Here is a 26,481-nt window from a genome sequence, read left to right on the forward strand (position 1 = left end):
ATTTAGCTTTTATACTACACAGATATATTCCTCATAACAATCAAAAGATGTAGAGTACGAGTTCCTTGTTTTGTATAAAATCCAAGCTCATGGAAGAGTGAGGTGAGAGAGAGCACAAAGGCAACATAATGACAGTAAGGCAGTGGGGCAAAAGTTGGACAACACAAGGCAGTGGGGCAACGGTTGGATAAAACGAGCAAGGGAAATAAAAGAGGAGAAAGAAGAGAAACGGTCGAGATTGCAGTGACCCACTAGTCAGAGGGTTGATTTATGGTGACTTAATATGGATAGAAATATCATGGGCAGGGTTAGAGGATGACATAACATGGTTCCACCAATTTGAAGCCATGGAGGGAAGAGTGTGATTCACCAGCCCCAAGGAGACAGTTGAACAAACATAAGAAAAGAGGAAATAAACCAATGTCGCCCGCAGGGTGACCCGCATCTTGCCAAAAGGTGACCACGTGTGACTTCTTTAAGGTCACACTGAGGTGAACAGAGCTGCTATCCACCAGGAGTGACTCCTTGAGGAATATCTGCCTACGAGAGATTCCGATGAGAATCGTTGTACTGAGTAACCATGAAAAATATGCGTTTGCCTCATAACGTCACCAAATGACGTCATAATGTCTCAAGCTTGACAAATCTAGAAAGCACTCATCGAGGTGTTCAATTTGAGGTACTACACGATATGGTTCCTAAAACTTGAAAATTTGACCTTGGGGTCAAATATGTTTGACCTGAGGTGCTAACCATGAAGGTCAAGGCCAATCGCCACCAAAAATTTATCAGCTGAGCGCCAGACCATGAACTATATTCCCATGAAGTTTGAAGACGATCCGATCAAAATTACTCAAAAAATAAGGGTTTCGTCGACTCCCCTGATTTGCGACAGTGACCTTGACCTTTGACCTTGACCTTCAAAATTTTGTGCACTGAAAGGGACCTCTATAGGCCTCTGATATGCGAAGTTACAAAAATTTCCAATGATAAATGTGCTCTGCAGAATTTTTTATACGTGATTACAGACAAAAAAAAAACATCCAAGCTCACTAACATATCTTGAAAAAACTTCGTTTTGGCAAGATAATAAAGACTGGAGGTGAGGAGTAAGCCTAGATTTTGTGAGCTTAAACAAGAGGGGTTTACTGGAAAGATGTTATGCATCTTGAAGGATCTGATGAAGATCAAGGCTTGAGAGAGTAGAGGAAGCTATATCAGATTGGAGGTGATGGAAAAAAAACAAAAAACAACAGAGGCCACTGACCTGTTTGTGATACGAGAGCAACGAGCCTTGTGCTTCTGCCTCAATATGGTAGACCACAATAATGTTGAGAGCTTTCAATATCACAGTATCTATGAGACGGATGTAATGTGGGGGTTGACCAGTACTCCATTGAGCCACTGATAAGGGGCTCGTAGGCTGTCATTAGTTTTGATATTCTAGGGAATCAATTTGAACGATTCAGAATGCCGAATTTGGGGCTGGCTTTCATGGCCAGATTTGCTATATTGTGCGTAAGAGACCTCATGGTTGTTATTGATGCCTCTGACTTCATGACCATGAACTTCTAACAGTGCCTGTCCTTGTAAATCGATAGGTGGATTAATTTGATGATCCTTCTCAAGTGAAAGGATGATACTTGTATTTGCTGCAATGTTGAGGCACACACACACACACACACACACACACACACACACACACACACACACACACACACACACACACACACACACACACACACACCTTCCCTTGCACATCACCCAGCCTGTACATTACCCAGTGCATTCATGTTTCTCACCACTAAATCGGTAGCCTGGTGCTGGCTTAGCGGTAAGGGTGGTGGTGGCTTGGGATCCTGGGGTCCTCAGCTCAAGCCTCCTTGGCCACTGAATTAACACCAGGGGTTGACTCAGCCTATCATCCTTCCGAGGTTGGTGAAATGAGCACCAGTGTACTGGTAATGGGGGCACTGCATCAGCGACAAAGCTGCGCCCCTAACCAATGATGCAACCAGCAGCCAAAAAGGCAGCACACGATGGAAATCACTGAATCGTGCCCACAATGAGTTAAAATAAATAAACTGTAATTTTTATGGATTTCCCACGTGCTCTGCTGCATTCCGGAGTAATTCTAACCCTCACCAAACACTGTAAAGTTATAGAATGAAAAAAAAAATTCTCTCAAACTTTTGCTCATTCTGAGCCGATGAGCTCAGAAATAGAGTTAAAAGGCCATCCTTTGATGGTACGTACAGTAAGTTGTGTGATTCAGTGTAACTGCAGGTGGCTTGGTCATTCGATCAAACATAGCATTGGATTCCAGGAAATGGAATATTTTTCCCTTTTTAACATAATTAGGATAGTTATTGTTGAATTCTTCAAAATTGTTCTTAATGTCTGTTTCCTTTCTTGTCTGGATGTTATTGAACAATCGACACTTCATTCATTTTTTGTCAGGAAATCGGTTTCATTTGTCAGAGTGTTGGAACAGTGCTGTCATCGACCAATGTTGCATTATCCTCTGTTGTAGTAACTCTGTCATAGTAACTGAATCAACAGTTGAGAGGTTTTGGGCACCAATATGCTCATGCAGTAGTCACTGTGTCCATCATTAGGGTAGAAGATGGATATGGTGACACTTGCACAAACCCTCGCAGTCTGAAACATCTCAACTGTTGATTCAGTTGCTGCTACAGTCAGGGGAGAAGAGAGCAGAGGCCTGTAGACAAGTTTTTCTTCCCATCCATCAATCTCTCTTCGAGTCATCGAGTTCTTCAGATGGACTCATTGGATGTCTTTATACTCTTCAATCTCCATTCGTCATCCAAAAGCGGCTGACAAAACAGCTTCGGTATGCACACTTGCCTTTTGACCGTTCTAATCTGGGTTCGAATCTCAACCCAACGATAAACTGTCATCCTGGAGTTTCACATTCAGGGGAGGCACTGATGTTTGAAACGTTGATCAGAAGGACATTAAGCTGGAGGAAACATTTGTCAGCATTGATTGCTGGTGGACGTTAAAGATACAATGGTGTCTAATGTGAAGAGTAGGTGACTTAGCGCTGGTGCCAGGAACAACTTACAAATCCTTACCACCTTAAGTCGAATGTCAGACCTGGCCAGTTGGTTTATGATAGATTTGGGCCACACAAGGTTTTCCTTGTCGATCCCACAATAAGTTGGGAATCATTGGGCCCTTTAAAGAAGTAGTAGTAGGTATTCAACCTGACCAGTGCAAACAGACTGGTGAAACGAAGCTGGATGGGATGATTACACATTTAATCATCCAAATTATGTTATTCCAAGGATGTATATCAAACGTACTAAAAAGGATGACATTGGATGCAAGTCAAGTAACATGGTAGACAAGCAAAAAATGGGTGGTCTCCTGATAACAAATGTTCATAAGAAAAAGGGCAATCAGAGATTGCAGACCCTTACCAGGACTTGTTTTGTGTGGTGTTATGTGGTGTTTGTGTAGTTTTGTGTGGTGCACTTTGTTTGGTGTTTGTGTATTGGTGTGTTATGTAATTAATAAGAGACATAATTATAACTGCTGGCAGTGATGACCGATTCAGCCATTTCAGAGAATTTTTTTTAAACAATATGGCTGCCGAATCATATGACCGATGACGTCATCAAAAAAAGTTTTGTGGACCATTATATACCGAGATGACCCTCAAATATTTTCATACTGTTCGGATGTAGCGTTCTACATATGCAATTATGACATCATAACGAAGACACCTATGATGTCATAAAAATCACACTCATTCCCCATGAGGAATACTTGCTTTTTGCCAAGTTTCATTTTTTTCCTTGGTACGGTTTCAGAAAGAGAGGTACAAAGTTTTTCCAACATGGCAGCCACACCACGTGACCTATGACGTCATAATTATCATTATAACATTATGCTTGAGTAGTCGCACCAAAGTTGAAAATTTTGTCTCAATCCAACAAGCGGTTGTGGAGATAAACATGAAAGTTCTGAGCAGAAAATCAAACAAACAAGCAAATGGACCCAAATTCAATACCCTCTCCTTTGGCGAGGGTAACTAGAGAGTTCACAGAATACCTTACTCCACATAATCTTAAGAGAAATAAAGGACATGGGCTGGGTTTGCGAGCAGCAAATTTTATTGGGCTAGATGATGTGAAATATCGTAATATTTTGTCCAAATACTGATCAACGAAAGGTATTTTTTGAAAGTGACAATCGGGTGATTTGTGTTCCACAATGTTCAAGCCTGCAATTCAATTTAAATAGAAGATTTTAAATGTCGTAGAAAAAAAAATCGGAAGTTTACCACCGTTGATGCAGCATCTTTTACATCACTTAGTTAACATGTTACACGAGTTATTTCTGCCTGTTGTTTGTGTACTTTCTGATGCCCTTAAATACAGTGAGTTTCCTGCTTGGAATGATTTTCACTTTTGTTTCCCTGCCAGACACGCATTCAGATGAAAACAATCTCCTCTCTGCATATGTGTGATTGGGACAAATTCAGATTCAAAGTACTGCTCAACGACAGGTTCGTTTTTCCGATTAATGTTCCAATTCGTGTTCAAAATGTAACATTAAATCGAAATGAAGTTGTTGCTCGATCATAAACATTGCAGACAGACAGATCAAGTGAACCAATTGCTTAACCCCGCTTTTTGCTTCATAAAAAGGGTGGGTTTTTCAATTCCCCTTTCCCGCCCATCCCACATGTAGGTAATAATTAAGAGATTGCAACCTAAAAATATCTTTGCATGATCTTATTAGCTTCAATAACAGTTCCAAATCTTATCTTCCCATTAAGTTGGGCCTTGTGTTTCACTGCACCAATCAACACAGACGATAACAAGTGGTGTAAATGGGTCTTAGGATGATGATTGCTCCAACTTAGTATAATTGCAGTAGTCATGTTTATGATAATAAAAGTTTGTTCAAACCCCAAGTTATACATATCTGAAAGCTACTTTTGATTGGTACAAACCATCAGCAAAAGGACAAGAGCAACTGCAGGGATCAGTGTGATTTGAAAGTCAGATGTGGAGCAGACATGTAAACCGACTCCCCATCTTTAGACAGCTGTTGTCGAAGTTAGAAACACTAATCTCTGCTTGTAACAATTCTTCTCCATTGATCAGATGCCCCGTTCTACCTCCCAAGAGCTGCAGCAGAAAACCGATACCGAATTTGTAACTACTCAGAAACATTACTCAACAGTCAATAGTTTAATGCTTAGAAAGATCTTGACCCAAACTGTGGATGAAATATAGGTCTTTGGTATTTTATATTCTATCTAACAAATGCCAACCGCATTTCTCTCATTATTTCAGAATTTGTTTATTTTCACATCCTGTTAAACTTTGCAATCGATCTCATCTTTATCGACTTTGTTCATGTTCATGTTTCCAACTGAAAGATACTCCTTTGTCTCTTTTGACCTATCTATGATGCTCGAGTTTGTATTTCACTTCCATGTCAATCAGAGCCCAACAAACCCCAAAAAGTTTCCTGAGGATATGTAGTGTTGAGCTTTGAGCATCATTTCTCATCTTCCACTTGGCAGAACTCTGAGATACATTTGAAGATCTTTATCTACTGCATTTGCTTCAATCTCACTCTCATTGCAATTTTTTCAACGACCAACAGCTTTTGCAACATCCCAAATGGCTTTCTAATCCGTTCTCTAAAGCTGCTCACTCATTTCTATTCATGCGTGTTTTTTTATTTTTTTTTTTAAACCGATAATCAGCTTTCCAAAACTGCTTTCTCCTCCAGCTGTTGAGAAGACCACCCATCAGAAGGAACTCCTGAAGTTTCATGTAGTTTTTGAACTGTGACCAATTGGTGCTTACTCTTGGATTAGTTGAACTTTTTAATTAGAAAGGACCAAAAAAACAAACTAAAAGCATCTCAAAATGCAAAACCTGTCTGCATCTGCTTTGTACTCAACCTATACTTGAAGAAAACGAGTTAAAAAAAATTGTACATTTTATTCATTAATGTTCTCAACAATCTCATAACTATGGTTTGCTGAAGATTTGATGACAAAAGCTCAAAGGGTAAAAATGCTATGACCTCGACATGCACACTGAATCTCAAAGGTAAACAAGGATTTAAATCAAAACATTTATGGCTGGTGTACCACTTCACTGATGACATCATCCTTACAAACCTTTATTCCTCATTGAGAGTAGAATGAGATTTGCCAAGTTTCAAATTTTTCCAATCAGCGGTTTCAGGGATATTATTATTTTATTTTTTTGCATTGCCTCCAAGATTGCTGCCATACCACATGACCTATGATGTCACAATTATCATTAAAATATTGTCCATGTGGGAGGTGGGGGGGGGGGTCACTCTTACCCTGAAAATTTTGTCAATTTGACAAGTGGTTTCTCAGAAAAAAATGTTAAAAAACTAATAGAACAAAAAAAGCCTAAAATGCATTCGAATCATAACAATAATATAATCTATCATGAAGTATGGTAGTACTCCATATAGAGGGATGATATAGGAAAAGGCACTAGTCACCTATTCAAATGTGTAAACAATGATATGCTCAGAGAATACGATAGAGTGAAGTCATAAGCATTTAAAAGCCATAACTTTTATTCTCGAGCGTTTTATGAGATACCAAGATTTAAAAAGACCATAACAACATCGCTAAAGCATCACATTGAGAGATCGCTAAAATGCCAATTTGTACATCTTATTCTGCTTATTCCTCTCTAAATACAATGTAAAACTGTAGCTCGACCAAACTCGATAACTGCTGAATCCATGATGGTGATTCCAACGCGGATAAGTTAGTTTGTCTCTGGGCTAGTGCACACAATACAAAATTTAAAATATATATAAAACATTAATCGTTTTATTACAAAAAGAAATCCAACATGAATGTGGACTCAACCAAACCAGGCCAGGATTGTGGGATGGGGGGAAATGGACAGTGGAGAGAACCATTTCAAAAGCGATACATATCTAACCCATCCCCCAAATCGACTGAAACGGGTAGTAAAACAATTTAATAACATATAGTCGATGGATTTAATCCATACCAAAGTATCAAAATATATAAAACATGAAGCATTTTATTATTTAAAAAAATTATTTTTAAAAAGCACATTTTACATATCAAAATGCAGAAACATAAAGGGATGAAATCTCGAAAGAAAACAAAGAGAAAGAGCAATCAGAGATTGCAGACCCTCACCAGGACTTCTTTTGAGTGGTGTATTTTTATAGGTTTAAGGGTAAATCCAATATGGCTGCCAAAGCATGTGACCAATGACATCATATGTGTGAACCTTTTGTTCCTCATGGACAGGCAGTCATACGTGTAAAGTTTTGTCTTGATCTGTTCAGCCACTCCAGAGAAGAGGATTTTTGAAGGTTAAAAAAAACAAAACAATGTGGCTGCCGAATCACGTGACTGATGATCCTCAAAAAATTTTCATACTGAATGGATGTGGCATTCTACCTATGCAATTATGACGTCATAAAGAAGGCACCTATGACGTCATATAAAAACAATACTCATTCCCCATGAGGAGTACTTGCTATGTGCCAAATTTCAATTTTTTCCCTGGTGCGGTTTCAGAGATAGAGGTCCAAAGTTTTCCCATTTTTCCAATATGGCTGCCACACCACGTGACCTATGACATCACAATTATCAATAAAACATTCTACATGAGTCGTCGAACCAATGGTGAAAAAGTAGTCCAACCAATGGCGAACCGACGCAAATTCTCTATGTAAATGTATATCATGAAGCACCGTCTCCAGGTGGGAGAGGGTATTACAAGTCTTCACCATTTGCACTACAGTGTTCCTGTCCTCCCGTTTTCCAGTGCAGTGAGGTGTTTTGAATTATTAGCAGGTATGTTTTTGCTTCATTCACATAACTGGGATTTTTTTTTTACTCACACAGAGCTGTTAGCTGCCTATACACCAATCAAATAAAGGTATGCATCAGAAGAATGTGTTGCATGGTTGGAACAAGATTGCCCATCTGGCATGTACTCTGCTAGTTGTAATAATAATAATGAAATTTTTTTTTTTAATTATTAATTTGGCTTCTCCATATCTATCTATAATTCCAGCTGTGTCTGTGTCTGTGACCGCTGTTTCTCAACAACCACTGGTCCGATCTAATTGAAACTTGCCAGGTATATTGCTGGGGCCCTGTAGATGTGCCTTTTCAAGGTTTGATATTAATCGGATATTCCAGACCCATGGGGACCAACACACGTCTCATAACCATCCCCATCAGTTCCAGTCGATGCATTGAAATCCCCCAAGACTAGAAGTGTATCTCGTCTAGGGCACTGATCAACCACAAATTCGAGCGTGGCGTAGAATGCATCCTTCATGGTGAGATCACTCGCCTCAGTCGGAGAATAAACAGAGACCAGGGAAATGACACTCAAGGAGTGACGAATCCTTAGTCTCATCATACGCTCGTTGACCGGTGTTACTTCAATTTTCAATGGAGTCAGCTTATTGGACACAGCTACAGTAACTCCTTGGGCATGGTAACCATCAGAACGACCAGACCAATAGTAGGTGTAACCACCCACCATGATCCGAACCTCAGTGTCCTGCAATACCGATGTCCAAATGCTTGAGCTCAGATGATAAGAGAGACAGGTGCTCATCCTCTCTTAGGGATAGGACATTCCAGGCACCAAACCGAAGGGACCGCCTCAGGTTAACCGAAGAAGACCACCATCTGGTGCATGACTCCTCAGCACCACACCGACACACACTCCTGCAATCTGACCCGGGAATGTTACCCCGTGGGTTCCCTCCTATCATCAGAGATTGGGGGTCCCAAAGGCTTTGCCCCAATCCCGTCATCCGGTGAGCTGCCCTGCGAAGGGAAGCTGCACAGGAGGTACTCCCACGAAGTGGGTTTTCAGATTGTTTTTTCCTTCGCAAATGTTTTTTGGAATGAAGGGTTTTACGGTGGCCGGAGTGAAAATCCTGCCATCAACCTCCTAATAAGAAGTAACCCAACTGCAGGAGGACGTCTGCAGACATAGTTGGGCACTAGATATGGATGACCGTTGGCTCACAAGGAGCTCCTCCGCTATTTGACAGGTTTTGTTTTTAGTCCTGCTGGGTGTCCATATCCAAACACTTTCCTCACCAGGAAACCTGGTGGGGGGAGACAGATTAGTCGTCGACAACCCGACCATGGAACATGTTAGTTCAGCTTTACATGATACCTTTAGCAAGTCACAGATCTGATCTGGCCTGACCTGACAATACATGATACCTGAAGCAAGATGCATATCTGATCTGGCCGAACAATACAGATGTTACAAATTGCAGATGTGCCAGTGGATTCCTTTACACGCTCTGTTGTGTCATGTGTACAGCTGTTCTGACATGAGGTTTTTTTGTGTGTGTTCGGTCATTAAGTGTCACTCATCCTTCATTCTCTTTGCTAACCCCACCTCCACCCCTCACCTCTCTATCTCTATCTCTATCTCTATCTCTATCTCTATCTCTATCTCTATCTCTATCTCTATCTCTATCTCTATCTCTATCTCTATCTCTATCTCTATCTCTATCTCTATCTCTATCTCTATCTCTATCTCTATCTCTATCTCTTTCTCTCACACACACACACACACAGCCGTCACTCCCGTCGTATATAGCAACGTTTGGTGAGGCATAGCTCTCCCCACCTCACTGCCTCCCACCCCTTCACTCTTCCCCCCTTCATAGCTTCTCCTGCCTCCTCTCTCCCTCACCTCCATCCTCTCTCTCCCACCCACCTCCCCTTAATACCCCTGTCAGCGAAGCGACAGGTTGTATTTGCTGGTGTGTGTGTGTGTGTGTGTGTGTATGTATATATGTATATATATATATATATATATATATATATATATATATATATATATATATATATATATATATATATATATCTTCTTCTTCCTTCGGCTGCTCCCGTGAGGGGTCGCCACAGCGGATCATCCGTATGATCCGCATAGAGATTTGGCACATGTTTTACGCCGGATGCCCTTCCTGACGCAACCCTGGTCGCCTCTTATGACACAGGGATATGGTACACCTATTTTAACCAGGGTATACACCGGCCCAATATACTGGTACTCATTTCGCCGACCTCGGAAGGATGACAGGCTGAGTCAACCCCCTGGTGTATTAATTCAGTGGCTCAACGGGGCTTGAACTTAGGACCTTTTGTATCCCAAGCTGCTGCCCTAACCACTGCGCCAACACACCAGGCTTATATATATATATATATATATATATATATATATATATATATATATATATATATATATATATATATATATATATATATATATATATATATATATATATATATATATATATATATATATATATGTATATATGTATATATATATATATATATATATATATATATATATATATATATATATATATATCTCATAGACTCCTATAGAGAAGGACAGGAACCTCCCATGCTCGGGGTTTGTAACTTGAATCTGAAGGATTAACTTGGGTCCAGGGCTAAAATGACTTCGAGAAGGGCTAGAGACACGATCTCGGGATCCATATCGTGGGTTTTGAGGACGGCGAGTTCAACAGTGTCATTTTCAACACCACCTGAGGTCATCTTCAAGGTCAAAAGGTCATATTTCAAGGCCAAATGACTGAATTCTAGTATTTTTTGCCCATTTTTGTGTCTAACTCATAAACCATGAGAGATGGCTGATTGTAATAAGATGCAAGTGTGTAGAGCTGTCAAACTTTGATATTTATTGTCATATATCGTATGACATAAACATTATATGCATGTCACAACACTATCCCTATTACAACTATGTCTGTCTATCACAAGTTGGAGAGCTTTTCTTTCCTCCTGAGGCATCCCAAAGCTTTTTCTTTGTCACTTACATTGAGGACATGAGCTTTCAATAGAATTTTTTGCTGAAGTAATACATGCAGCATTACTACGAGCTAAAGGTGCATCTACAGAGGATAACAGCTCAACAAAATGAAATCGGCAACGCATTTTAGTCTTGTCATACAAATTATAGCATTATGTACAAAAAAGACGGTTGACATAGTCGGCACACTCAATCCACCTCTATTCAAATTATCTAGAAACTCAGATGACACCTCATTACCATCTTCATCATCAATGATCTCCTCCATATTAGTGCTATCGCCATATTTATGAACAAGGTGTCCGGCCAAATAAACTACTTTATGCTTAAGGGCATCGTCAGGCCCCAAGAGATCCTGAGTGTCTTGAGGAGTAATCTCGTCAATGAGTTCACTTCGCTCATCTGGATTTATGGAAGTTGTAGTTCTTGTCGCAATCAATCACATGAGAACTAGATTCGGGCATAATGTCATGCTTAATGAGTGTTTGCAAATTTACAATTTTAGCTGCAGCCATAATGTCAAGTACGTCAATGTAGAAGTTTCCACCGCTTCTTTGCCTGGCTTGGCCGAAAAACTTTTCCAAGGCTTCATCTGCAAATATAGCAGGAAGAACGTAGTCAAAATCTTTCTCTGCCAGAAGCAATTTGGCAGCATCCACATTATTACGTGTGGACACAGTGAAGGCTTCAGCAATTTGCTGAGTTAGCTTCAGCTTACGACCACCACCTCCTTGCCATGCGCAGGAAGATATAATTCGACAGGCCTGCTCCAGCCTAGTGAAACTTGTACAGTCTGCTGTCCAAGGCTGGATTCGTCGCGCAGATGGATAGCTGAGAAACGGTCTTTCACGTTCATCATCTTGAACCACTCACTCATTATCTGGGTGAGATGATTGTGTCTTCGCTGATGCCCAGTGAATCCTTGAAGGTCTTTAAAGCAGCGACAGTCTTGTCATTGAACACTTGGCATACCAATGGTATGCTCTGGCGTTGAAGGGGCTTGGGGAAAACAGCGGTGTGCGTTAGCTTGGTTAAGCGAATAGGAATACACCGGTCGATCTCATAAACCTTCTGAATATCACTCCACTAAGCTTTGTACTCATGACCATCTACGACAAATGAGTGTCTTGCCATCAACAGTAATCCAGTTGTGGCGAACATTTTTGAAGATGTGCACGTAGTTGTACACCAAGAACATAGATTGCTCTTGAATTGACAGCACTTAGCAACTTCCTGGTCCTCCAAGTTTTGAATAAACACTGCGGTTGGTATTGAAATTGTCACATATCAAAGAAATCACAGTACCACCAGCACCAACTACAGCTGATGCAGCTTCGATAAGGAGTTCCTTCAGCTGATCGGCAGTTAGTTTTTTGCAGGGCAAAATGCGTAGAATATAGCGTGGACCACCGGAATGGCAGGAAACTTCAACAACCATAGCATGTGAAGCAAGTATTTCGTGTTCACCACCCGCTGCTGCATTTTGAGCATATCCTACAACATGCCCTCCAGAAAATCGCAATGTCTCGACCAGCTTTACCTCGTCAAACATTAAATTGACCAAACGCTGCTGTGGTTTAAGCTGGTCGAACAAGGTTTTGAGGTTGGAGTCTTGCTGACTACTAGTAAGCATCTGTTTTACCTTTTTTGTTGATGGTAGAATGATGAAGCCGGATCGACGAATCATTTTGTATGCACTGGGTGATATGTTGTGAAGCTGCATTGTGAAAATAATAGTATCAGTATCAAATCGGCGACGATCAAGAGGTTTGAACATAAGATGCAGCTGCGACAGAAGGAAGGTGAAATGAGGAAGCTCGTGTGCCTCAGTCATCCAACAGAGCTGGCTTATTACAAGCTGAAGAATTTCCTTGCTTGTGCATTCATAGATGTTTACCTGGTCAGTTATGGATCTAACCTGGGACCATTTTGAGAGCAGGCTGTTCTTCTGCAAAGGAAAAAGTCGTTTGGGCACCTCAATGCCATCTTTCTCAACTCTATTCAAGAATAGAAATCCAAAAGGTGAGTGAACTTGTTGGAAATGAAAGAACTGCTCGACAGTTTGTCCAGTAGCATCAGTTCTTGATAGGTAAAGGTTTTCCTGGATTTTTATGATGTTAATGCCAGAAAAATAGGAGCTGATTTTAGCACAGAAGTGGTCGAAATCTTGGATATTGTCTGCGGCCTCATCAGCTGCCTGCATCTTCTTAGCTCTTGATTCTGACGTAGAAGATGATGTTGGGCTTGGGGCTGAGGTCACCTGCTTCAAAGCTGATTTCGGTACTCCAGGAAATATTGATGGGTGTTCTTTTGGTCGTTTGCCACCCCTAACTGACAACCAATCACAATTGAAATGTCTCACAAATATATATCTCCTTTAAGCACCTCAAGCTTTCTTTCTCATTTGGCATTGCCAATATCCATCTCTCCCTCTCCTCAGGATCTTTTGGGAAGGATATGACCTTTACATAAGTCATCCCATCATAGTTTCCTCTGCAACCAAAGCATCTGCAACGACGTGGCATATTGTCACCAAAGCAGGAAACAACACAAAGATCCTGTGAGATCAACAGCTGGACAGTTTCTGAAAGAGAAACAAACATTAGTTAACGCAAGAAAATTAGTTAACGCTAATATAGAAATCAGCAAGTAGGTGAAATAGGTGCACAATGTCATGTTTTGTCATAGAATTTAAAAAAGTTTTCCTCTATGAGTTAGACACAAAAACGGGCAAAGAATACCGAAATTCAGTAATTTGACCTTAAAGATGACATTTTGACCTTGAAGGTGACCTCAGGTGGTGTTTCAAATGACACTATTGAACTCTCCATCCTCAAAAACCTCTATATGGATTCCGAGATCGTGTCTCCAGCCCTTCTAGAAGTCATTTTAGCCCCGGACCCAAGTTAATCCTTCAGACTCAAGTTACAAACCTTGAGATCGTGAAGTTCCAGTCCTTCTCTATAGGAGTCTATGATATATATATATATATATATATATATATATATATATATATATATATATATATATATATATATATATATATATATATATATGATGCACCAAGACCAGAAATTGAACCCAGTTCCTCTGGTGAACTGTTCCAGTGCTTTGCCATCTGGGTGACCGACCAGCAGAGCACACAATTCTCCAACATGGAGAATCGGTCTGGGCGCATTGTTTTCCCACATTATGTATGTTTGCCTGTTCAGCTGTACAATTGTATTGTGTAGCAATCACACAAAACAAATCCATGTTTGCTATTATTACACCCGGTTGTGTAATAATAGTGAACATGCATTTGTTCCCCTCACTTAGCGGGGGTGGGGAGAATACCCTCTCATCGACAGGCCATCATTGCTCCTATGGTTGGCAGTGAGTGTCCCGGAAGCAGTGGCGGAAAGAGCACTCGGATTCCAGAGCACTAGTGGGGCTCACCAGAGGACCTGGGTTCCATTTCTTGTCTGAGAGCACAGTTTTCCTGCTTATACATGTTATGTATATTTGCTTGTTCATCTATGCAATTGTATTATTCTGCCCCTTGTGGTGCATTAGTAGTGAACCACGAGGGGAAGCACTTGAGTTTCTCATGAACACCTTGTCCTGAGGACGCTGACCACAGATAACTCCGTGGTCCAACAGGCTGTTGTTCTTACACAGCCGTAGCCACTTGACTTAGATTACCTGCCTAGCAGGGTTACACTTCAATGTTTCTGTGATACCTTTATATTGGCCCCACAATCTAACAAGAGGCCACGCCCTCGGCGGCGCCACACCTGGTGTCCTCTTCCTCTTCATATATAACTTTTTCCCCTCTCGGCTCGTGCGAGCCTCCTCATTGGTGCACATGCGATGGGGGCAAGTCCACGGTGCAGCTGCTGGAAAATGCCACGTTATTCTGAGGAAACTTACAATGGAGCCCCCGCCCTCCATTCATTCACCCAAGGCCTCAACGAGAGCCACCGTTCCCTCCCCCATGCACAAGCATTCACTGTGCAGTCCTCACTTTACCTTGCCTGCTCGATGTGCCACAATTCACCGCGCACGGGAAAAGTGATGCACCTCGTGCCATGAACGTGCGTGTGAGAATGGACGCAGTCAAACGCGGTGAAGGTAATCCGATCGGCCCGAAGAATTAACCACCACAGTCATATCAAACATGCCCAATTAAGCAATGTGCGAATGGAGGGAAAACAGAGAGGGATGGGTAGGGACCGGGGGACGACCGAATGGCCGCGGGGCCGAAGGTCAGTCCGATGGGGTGAATAAGGGATTGAAAGTAGCAGAGAGTTTGAACGGAACAATAGGGGTGAAGGAGGGAAGATTGAAAGGAGCAGAGGTTGGGGGGGGGGGGGAAACATCACACCGGGAAAACATAAACTAACCAACGCTTGCTGCCTCCCGCCCCACTCCCCCTGAACAACCCCTCGACAAAGGACCAAGGACTATCTACACATAGATTTATGAAATAACTGATCCCTGGGTAACCTATGTGACCGTGTATGCTCTCCCCCCGGAGGTAAGTTTTCCAAAACAGCAACAGTATTTTATATCTGCCAACATCTGCCAAGCAAAAGTGCTCCCAATAGACAGGAATATTTGGAGAAATTGCAAATAAAACAAGAAGCTGATACTCTCGGTCCCCACATTTTGGGTGGTATGAGGAATAGATCTGTGTGTTCTGAAAGCAAAATCTTGAATGGTTTTTAAAGTATCGTGTACACAAGCAAAGTTACTGAGATGACAACATAATTCAGCCAATCACAGCAATGATGTAATCAGGTTGAGCTAATGTCATGAGGACTAATTATATCTGCAATATTAAAGCGAAATGTTCAACGGTTTTTGAAATATCCTGAACAAAAGAGTACATGTTGGATGGTCGGTCGGTCGGTCGGACGGAGCTCATTTTAAATGCCCCTTGTTGTAGGGACGGGGGACAAAAAGATATTCCGTCGTCATAATCGAACACAGTGATATCACTAATTTATCTTTTCCTCCTCCAGATGTACTTTCTAGTAGATTTCGTCTCCGATGAGGTGAGTGAGCGATCTGCCCGTAAACACACCAATGGAGACCTCAGGTTGCTCTGAATTTAACATCAAATATATTGTGCAGTAGTTTATTCATTATTTGTTTTTATAACTCTGGATGTACTCGTTCATGAAACAGTGTTGGAAAAGATTCATCATCATGTACTATGTTGTGTAGAGAGTGCCGGTTTTGCCCAAGCACTTTCTTGGCTGGGGTTGAAATCCTGGACAGGTCGTCACTCTGACCGATAGGATATTCCAAAGAGAGGGCAGGAATTTCTAATTTTGTAATTCGTTCAGGTTGCCAGCAACAGCTCACCTCCTCTTTGTGAAGGACACCCATGAGAGCTTCAACGTCCAGCAATTCATGCTTGTGGATGGGACACCCAGTATAGCATCCATCCTTGGGACAGTGCACACAATGATGCCTCACCTTTCCTGTGAAAAAAACAGTTTATAGCTGGGCTGAGATTTGAACCCAGGCTAGACAGGCTAGACAGCTCACAGGCAAGTTTGCATACCTCTAGGTCTGGGGTCTAGTACTCTAGGCTATCATGGCTGCACGCCTGGAAAAGAGAAGAAAAATGTTGACCTCTACATTAAATTGTGTGTACACAATAGCACTTCGGGTTCTATATGACACCACACATACATTCCTTCCAAACACTGATACAGGTGAAAGTGAGGCTGATCAGAATCACAGGAACCGTTTGTGGTTTGGTAATGGGCTTGTTAGCACATTTTGAAGGCACGCATTGCCCGAGGTATATCTTCACTTTGTTCCTTGTGTAGGGGGTGTGTTTGGACCCGGGTGCATCTCTCCTCCTCCTTTTCTGTTGCACCTTCTGCCGAAGAAGGCGTTAACTAGGGTCACGCCACGCCTGTGACACCATAATTCTCCCAGCAACCTCATTGTATGCTCAGCTTCAGAGATAACTCCGCCAGCCCCCTTTATTTTACCCGATTCTTGTAGGTTGTCACACCCCCGCCCCTCCCCACAATCGGATTCTCCCTTTCCACTGAGCTCATCCAACGATCATGACACTCTGGCCTGAATTCCCAATTTATTTCCCTCCCAAGGCGTCCCTCTGCAGCTGTACACACTACGTTTGATTCATGCCATAGTCGTACAAAGACAATGTCCCTGGGGATATCTTGGCTTTGTTCGAGGCCAGATGGCGCGTCGCGGGGTTTTGTGCCGCTTGGGAAATGCGAGAGGGGCAGAGAGGGTGGTGGACTACTTGAGCCAAGCGTGTGTATGAAGACACCTGTACCAAAACAGCAGCGCGGTGCATGCCGGGACGTGACCAGCATCACAAACACGATTGTTTGAAAAACAAAACGTTGCCCAAAATTATGATCCACAGTTGTTCGATCTTCGCCACCGATCATGTGAACTCACATCTGAAAGTGGAATGGAAACCAGGTGGCAACTGGACAGCTGTGCCATGCAAACGAAACCATCACAAATCATCACCGACAAAACCAACACGAGTTATTAGGGCATAAGAGGAGCTCGATGTTGGTTTGCCATATATCACATGGCATTGCCATATATCACTATAAACCTCGAATTGATAAAACTTATGACAACTTTAGTTTTTGTACAATGGGATTTCATTATGAGACTTGGGAATGTGTACAGATCGGAGAAGGAAAGGGGTATGACTTGGCACATATGGTAGCAAGTTATCATGTGCAGCCGCAGGCTGCATGATTTTCTGAGGACACTGCTGCACTACTAATGCAATGCCCCCTGTTTCTAATACACTGGTACTCATTTTGCCGACCTCGGAATGATGATCGGCTGAGTCAATCACACGTGGTTTACATTCAATAGCCAATAGGAGCTTGAACTCGATACCCGAAGACCTGAAGATCTTTATCCCTCACCGGGGTTCAGTACATATGGTTGGGGTGGGTATAAATTTTTGTTTTTTGTTTTTTTTTGCTGGAATGAGAGGTAAATGGCCTCTAACTTCTGTAAAGAATGCTTACATGAAAGATCAGATCAAGCAGAATTGCCTTTGAGGTGTTGAGATTGGGTTGGATTCCCTGCAGATAACTACAAAATGTGATTTTGGTGCTTTGCATCAAAAAAAAGAAGAAGACAGAAGTACTGGATGTTGTCCTACAGAGGAAATGCTAAGTCAGTTGCACCATCCGTGAAATTGCATTTGTGGACATTAAGGATCCAATGGTATCTTTTTAAAAGAGTAGGCCATTGTGTACTGGAACTCTGGGCAGATCATTAACTCCTGGCTACATTTATGGAAGAGAAGAGAAGAGAAGAGAAGAGAAGAGAGAGACTGAGAACAAGAACTCTGCAAGAAGAGGTTTTTCTTCAACACAGAGGTCAAGGTTCATGAAGGAGCCAAGGGGAAGAAGGTCGACAAACCGACAGCAAGACAGAGTGGAACAGAGACACAGAAGACATCTAGAAGCACGTCAACAGGGGCCAGACAGAGGGTGCGAGAGATTGAAGAGAAGTGGAAGATTACCAGACTCGGTGGTGTAATGGTTCGAGCATCTGCTCTTAAGCTGGGAGGTCGGTTATTCGAACCCCGACCGAGTCGTAACAAAGACTTAAAAAATGGTACGTGCTACTTCCTTGCTTGATGCTCAGAATTTAAATTGGCTAAAGCACAGACAAACAGATTGGCAACCATTGTTCAGGTTCGATGTGGCTATAATGGCTTCTTGAAGGTGGGCTCCTTGCAATAGGTGGGTATAGAAAAGATGGAAACTGTAATCTTGAAAGAATTGAGAGGAGATCATGAGAGGACAGACTCAGGGAGATAACTCCACAAGTCAGACAAGAGGAGGACAAAGGAGTGGAGGGTTCCTTTTCCTTGGTTGCGTTGTCCTCCTTAGCCCATCACAGACTACTGCTTCCTGAAACAAGTCAGCCAACCAAAATGTAAACAGTGCAAGCTCTCAAGTAGGACATCAAGTTAGGCCATTCTTTTCCAGCCTATGTGGTACCTGTTGGGTAGAATGTCGTACTTCTTCTCGCATGAGTTTCACATTGAATATGAAGGTGTTGATGATACAGAATATAATTAAATGCAATTTTCATGTTAACAATAATTCTTTATTGGATGAAAGGCTCATGGGTATCACATGGATCTGGCTGGTGCTATAATTTCACAACCGATCCGTGGATTACTAACACCACTCGTTTGGTGATACTTTTCCACTTAAAGGTCATCAAGTCGAGCTCATGATTTACCTTTTCACCACTGAGTGGTTGTTTTTTAGACTTGGGAAGCCATCACGACACTTCAGTAGTCTTTTGGGCTGGCAGGATGGTCTACTGCAGTATTTCTCACCCTTTTTTGTCCCACGCCCCACTTTGATTTTCAAAAAAAATCGTACGCCCCACCATGAGTGGAGACACTATAGTATATACTACATATGTATTCAAAAGGCTTTATTAAAACTTTATTGCAAATTTTATTCAATTGCCACTCACTTCAATGGGAGCCCTGCCCTTGATGCTGGCTGCAGATTTGTTTGATTCGAGGAACCAATTTTGTCAGTTTCAGCTTTAAATCACCATGTTTCGTGATTTCCAGTCGATTTCTCTTGCAGCAAATCGGTAACAACACTAAATCCACATTCGACTAAATAAGATGATGGAAAATTTATCAATACTTCCCTTGCCAAAGTAGTTGAGTTTGGGTATTTCTTTTCGCTCTCCAAAGACAGCCACATCATGGTTCCTTTGATCTTGAAAAGAGTTTTTCACAGACTCATGTTGTTGCAACTCGCATAACTCTTCTTGGTATTGCTCTGGTACTTCAGATAAATCCACCAGAAATGGCCGAGTCAACCAAGAAGGGAACTCGTAGCAAAGCTATGAAAGCGATTATATATTGATTCATTAATTCTGAATCCTCACGCCCCACTAAAATATTGCCACACCCCACCTTGAGAAACACTGGCCCAGAGGTACTCACACTCGCCTTTAAGCTGTCTACTCTGAGTTCGAATCCCGCCCCAGCCAGTCATCATGGTGTTTCACAGGCAGGGTGATTCATCAATGTGTGTGCTATCCCTCGGATGGACGTTAAACTGGACGTCCTGTCAGCATTCGTTGGTGGATGATAAATGTCCCATAGTGTCTTTCATGAAGAGTGGGCAAGCCATCACGGGCACCCTGAACAAATTACAAATTTCTGTCCGAACCAGCGGAAGGCACTGCATCAGCTGCACAGCCATGCCTTCAGCCAAAGATGCCAAGCCACGGCCTAGTGCTGCATTCGAAAGAAGAAGCAATATTAAAGCAGCAATGTGGTTACATCACTAATGTCGTCACAACATGCAGGACCATCCCGTGTCCAAGTCGTATGTCGAACTGCACTTGCATGATGACATCACATTTGGTAGGGATGGGCAAAGGCATCACATCCTCCCCATTTGGCATGCCACGATCTACTTATGTAAGAGCAACCCCATTACTTTGTTGTTCCATGGATATATGTCGAATATAACATTTTATGGGGCCCATTGTCAGGAAAAACAAATAAAATTCACAAAGTCCTTTCGACGACAATACGCAGTACCGCATGATGTATATTTTACAAATGAAAATAATTAAAAGGAGCTTAATCAGCGCATACAATAACAACAATTCGTTCAGTTGTTCAGCTGTGTAAACTTCAGCAGAGGTCTGGACAAGGACAAAAGGAAATGAGATTCCATTTTCTACATTGGACTTCTCAGCCATGATTCCTCGGAGTTGACTCAACAAGAGTGCCCTGGGCAAGGAGAGTCGAAGCACTGGAGATAATTTTTGGGGAGACAGTGAATGGGGGGATGGAGCAAGCGGGTAAATAAATGCACCAACACCTGGCACTGAAGCAGAGAGGGGGCTTTGACTCATAAAGTCACCTTTGTGTGGGTGTCTGTCGTGGGGGAAGAGCACGGTGGGTGGGGGAGTGGGGCTTGTTGGTCGTGAGGAGTCTATTGCTTGCTAAAGTCCATCGTGGCCTCTTGTCCATTGTCACCTCGCTCCCTCCCCCCGGGACGCGACTCATTTCCCATCTGCCACCACACCCACAACACGGTCTAGGCGTTTGAATGAAGAAGCCTCCTATTCCGTAGCTGTCTCTCTCACCTCATCAGGGCCTGACACACAAAAACATCTCGACAACCATCACGACTACAGACACCGAGATTATTAGGAGGGAAGGGGTGTACTTGTAATACACCTGAGTGTAACAATATAATATTCGTGAATTATTTTTTTTTATCATTGCACAACACAGATACAATGACAGCTCCAGAAAACAGACACATCAATGACATCGAGAAGTAGTCATAAAGTTTTTCCTTTATCAAAAAGTTTCATCATTCTGATGTAATGAGGAAACACCTACCGCTGAGAAAAAAAATGTGGTTGCATTGGCTCACAGAAACAACCAATGGAAAAGAACAAACACTTTGCTGGGTTTTACTGGCATCGGACCACTATTTTAATGGTGGGGGTGGGGGGGGAACCTTTGGCTCTCATTCTGTTTATAGGTTCTCCCAACGATGCCCCACATGGCATAAGGTCGACAGCCGACCATTAATAAATTACGCCGACATGTCTAAGGTCATCAAAATCATGATGGGTGGCCATTACTGCTATATATAACCCTTCCATGACACCACTTCGCAGTCAAATTTCAGCATGACGTTATGCACACCATTGGCTCGAAAATCGTCTCTTGGATAAAATAACGTACATTTTTGGCATTGTAGTCGATCTATACTAATAAGTGTGTGTGTGTGTGTGTGTGTGTGTGTGTGTGTGTGTGTGTGTGTGTGTGTGTGTGTGTGTGTGTGTGTGTGTGTGTGTGCCAGTGTGTGGGTATGGATGTTCACCAAAATTAAGCGTTGCTGTCCTTGTCCAGTCACCTACACACACACACAAAAAAAATTCAGAAAGATTGCTTGACAACTGTAGCCAAAAATCGTGTGACAAACAAACAGCCAAACAGACAGATAGACAAACCGACGAACGTTACAGACAAACATACTTGACGAAATTTTTTTTTGCCAAGACACAAAATCGACTGACCAATATACTTGAAAAATCTTAGATTTTGCAAGTAACAAACAGATAGAGAGGAGTGAAGTCAAAAGTGACGGAGGTAATTAAGAGCAGTATCATTTTCTGGAAACTGTCCTACAAACCTATATATATATATATATATATATATATATATATATATATATATATATATATATATATATATATATATATATATATATGACACAAGTGTTTGTGTATTTGTCTATACCCCTTCATTAGGACGATTTGAGAAGGGCTTTAAAGGCAAATCTTTCAACATGACTGTGTGTTCACTACAGTCTATTTTTCAGGATTAAAAAATTTGAAAAACATTTTTCATAAAAGAGTAATTACGTTTCTTCTATCGGAAATGTAGACGGTAACTTGCAACCGGGCCTCTGGGGCAGTGTATAGAAGTGTTTAAAGAATAACAATAAACAATTAGAGGTATATTCGAAGTACACCGTCCCCATGCCAAATAAATAAATAATAAATCCCCCAGCACGCGACATTCTCCGGGTGCCTTTGGCAACCGGTAATGACGCCGTTGTAGCACAAGGAGATGGAATTTGGAGGGAGTGGTGTACAATAATTGATTAATTGCAGAATTAAAATAAATAAATAATAATCGTAAAATAATTAATTTCTTAATCAATTGGCTAATAGCATACCTAAACCACCACTGCTTCATCCAAATGTGTAACTTTTTGAAAATTAATTAATCGAAAAATTAAAAAAAATCAATCGATTAATTGATTCATCAATAAATCAAAAACAACCTTTATAGCCAAATCACTTGTTCATTGTCATGTCCAAATATTAGCTTCCTAGCCCAAAGGTGCCTGAGATATTGCCCAGATGAGAAAGAAAATAAATAAGGAATTAATAAATCGATAATTATTAAGTAATTAATCAATTAATTGATTAATCAAAAAATATAAAACGCTGTTTTGCCAAAGTGCATCTTCACTTTTGTCCCCAAATTTCAGCTTCCGAGCTCAAAGGATGGCTCAGCTATGACCTAGAAAAACAAGAAAACAAAAGAAACAACCAAGAAAACAAACGGTGTAAAAACTGAGTACTTCCTTCCTTCGGTGCCCGGCGATGATGTCGTGCATCACCTGTATATGGAAATGGGAAGGAGCGATGTACAACAACCAAGAGAAACACCAAACGGAGTAAAAACTGAGTACTTCCTTCGGCTCCCGGCGATGACATCATGCATTGCCTGGATATGGAATTGGGAAGCAGCGGTGTACAATACAAGACATAGGGAGGTGAAATTCGTTGCACTTAATGTGTTACACATGCAGAGTAAAACGAGTGTTCATTAATGTCTGCATGATGTCGAATTAATAAGGAAGATAAAAGCACCCCTGACGCTAGGCCAAGGGTTCAGACTTTGGCACACTTGCGAGGCTGTCCCGTCAAAATGAAATGTTCCTGAAGATAAAGTAAATAGGGTTACATTTGTACATGTCGTGATTTAAAACAATACTTCTTGCGAAGAAACATATTTTCCAGTCTCTTTTAATATTTCAAATAAAATAATTCCAACCCATCATTTGTGATGGGCTTTTCCCAGAATAAACATCCATTTTTCATTAGTCATGAGAAAGAAATCAAATTTTGTTGGAAAACATGGCAAAAGTTGGTAATGTCCACATTTCGAAATTATTGAAGGTGATCTGCATACAGCACAAAAAGTTCTTACTGTGATGTACACATGTAATAATTCACTGTATTTTCATGAACATGAAGTACTATATTTTTACTACTCCAGTATAGTGCTACACACTAGTGTATGACTACTTTCTACTTTGCAACTACAGGTACTACTTTAGTATACTGCTACTTTCTATTACGAGAATGGTCCTATTGACAACAGTTACGACTACTCCTGTTATTATTCTCTTCCCAGGTAATTTGTAGGCATATTATTTATAACACTTGCCTCATCCTGAACATGGTAATTATGCCTTGGCACATTTGCAAATGCAGCAGTTTTGTGCACATGAACACTTTATCAGCTCTCTACACGGTTTCGAAACTTTTTCAGTGGTGATCCAAACTGGTGTCAGAATGGCATTTCTCCCATCAAACTGTTCTTGTATGTCAGCAAAATAATCAAGTAATTTTTCTTTCATCCTGGTCTTGTTGACAGTTTTATAAATGCCGAGGTCTTTGAGACGGTCAATGTAAAGGATATGTAGCTCAGATAGCCCGAACAAGAGATTACCATTCTCAACAGAGTTTTCAAGATAACTTATGAACTCAATATATGCCCTAAACTCTGCCATCTTCTCCTCATTATCAGATGACTTTTCATTCTTTCGCTGAAATGATCGATGTCGATTTCTGAACTGGAAGGGATTCCAAGTGGTACTTTATCTCAATCACATGGAGGTCTCCTCAAGCCTTTTTTTGCCAAAAAGACCAGTGTCCCATAGGTCTGTGGCCATTTGTCACACATTATTATTAGCTGATATAGTCTGGACCTCAATCAGGTTATGTTCCTTCTAACATAATATGCATTTTTGGACATCCAAAGTCTGGCGTTTATGGGTCCTTCCCATTTGTGGCTCGTTATCTTCTGCAAACTCATCTTGCGTTATCTGCCCCTTTTTAGCTCTTTGTAGTTTAGTGTTGTTGAACTTTCTATGGCAGGTTGCTTCCCACTTGACAGAATGTTCAACAAAGCTGTCACTGCTTTCATGACTCCCAAAGTGAATTTTCACTGCTTAGGCATTTATGACTCTGAAGTCAGCAACATTTTGGAGAAAACGATCACAGATATCAAATACTTCTCCTGGATTATTACTCTCCAAGGGACACTTTTAATGTTTTCAGATGTTTGCATCTGACAAATAACACAAAGTGTCCAGTCCATTATTGTGCAGCTTCCGTCGTAACACTCACGCAGCATATATATATATATATATATATATATATATATATATATATATATATATATATATATATATATATATATATATTCACCTATTTGTGCTGTTATTTTGACCTTTGTCACCCACCTGTGATGTAAAAATTCGATGCATCCATTGCAAATCACTATTTATAGAATCTCAACCGGAAACATATTAAATTTATACATATACAGTGTAGAAACGGAAAATGATGCAACACCCGATGGACATGTGACTTACAAAAAACTTTCGGAAAAATTATAGGGTCAAATTTTACTGCCCCCCCTGGTGGGGTCTCACGAAACTAGTTTTTAATGGCGACCCTTCTGAAATTAATCATTGTACCCGAAAGAAGTTCTGGAGAAAATTTGGTGCTTTTGTCCGGCCTGAAAAGGTATTTCCTATCAGCCAACTTACTAATGTGTGTTCCTGAGAGCCCCCTCTCCTTGCATTGCCATGTCCTGTGCTGTTTAAGTTGTGTGACTCACACAGAACTGTGGCCAGATGATGGACTGCAGAAAGGAAACTGGGTCAAAGGCCAAAAGTCAGAGACAGATATCAATATTTGTCACGAGTAGCTGCGCTCTTACCCGTTTGTAACAGGCCCCTTCAAATGTGTGATCACAAAAACAAGGAATTTTTTTTTGAATACCAGCATTAAACTCCATGTGAAACTGAAACAATTTAATATCAACAATCCTTGTTCATATTTTTGGATGTCAGCAGGAAAAAAAGGCAAGTACATCAGCTTTGCTAAAACCTCGATTAATTTCCCTGGAATGGACTTCTTTCACTTTCTCACTGCAGAGGGGACTATGGATATTACAGACCTTGAACCATTTTATAAAACCCTTTTACCTGCAACATGTCACAGGTCCACAAAAGCTCCACACATTGCTGCTGCTGTTGTTGTTGTTATTTGATGTAGAACCCTGAACAGTTCTCTCAAATAAGTTTGTGGCATGGAGACAGCTGATCAATTTCCCAGGAGCGACCCTGAGGTCCCCCACCTCCAGGATGGTGTACCCCCACCTCCACGAAGTCAAGGCCAAGACAGAGTTTGGGAGAGAGAGAGAAGAGAGAAGAGAGAGCAGAGAAAGGGCTTATCCATGGGTTGGACCGATCAGCATTCTGACCATGACCGCAATACCCTGACAAATCCGGCCAGCAGGAAAGAATGGGAAGATTTGCCCCTCGACCTACGATTGAGGGGGGGGGGGGTACAACCACCGTGAAAAGTCGTCCCCAATAGTTACCGTTGGTGGTTTTGTTGTCGTTGGAGTCCTTGTTGGAGGTGGATTTTTTTTTTTTTATGTGCACCCATTTTTAGCTGCCAGACCACAACCAAATCTGTGGCTTGACTTGACCCACCATGGAACCCAGACAAAATTATATGGCTGCCATCTTGATATTCTGGTGGGCCGAACACATTTGGCCTGTGGACCTCTGCTGACCATACACTGATCAGGTTTGTTTTGTTGCATCACAGGTTGTGACCACAGTGTGATCATTTCTCATTTGTTTTGTGTATACAAAGTCAAGGCTTG

At 41.5% G+C, this 26,481-nt stretch overlaps 1 long non-coding RNA gene across 2 annotated transcripts in view; it reads left to right on the plus strand.

Annotated features, from left to right (window-relative positions):
* LOC147025153 (uncharacterized) overlaps positions 1-26,481 on the plus strand; it is a 134,139-nt gene that overhangs the window by 22,758 nt on the left and 84,900 nt on the right. For both annotated transcript variants that reach the window (XR_015058855.1, XR_015058854.1), the window contains exon 2: positions 4,455-4,537. This is a non-coding gene — a long non-coding RNA (uncharacterized LOC147025153). The remainder of the gene's footprint in view (positions 1-4,454; positions 4,538-26,481) is intronic.

The sequence above is a fragment of the Eptatretus burgeri genome, chromosome 6, assembly GCF_056783735.1.
Source record: "Eptatretus burgeri isolate ZD-2024b chromosome 6, Ebu_testis_v1, whole genome shotgun sequence".
NCBI classification, from domain to species: Eukaryota; Metazoa; Chordata; class Myxini; order Myxiniformes; family Myxinidae; genus Eptatretus; species Eptatretus burgeri.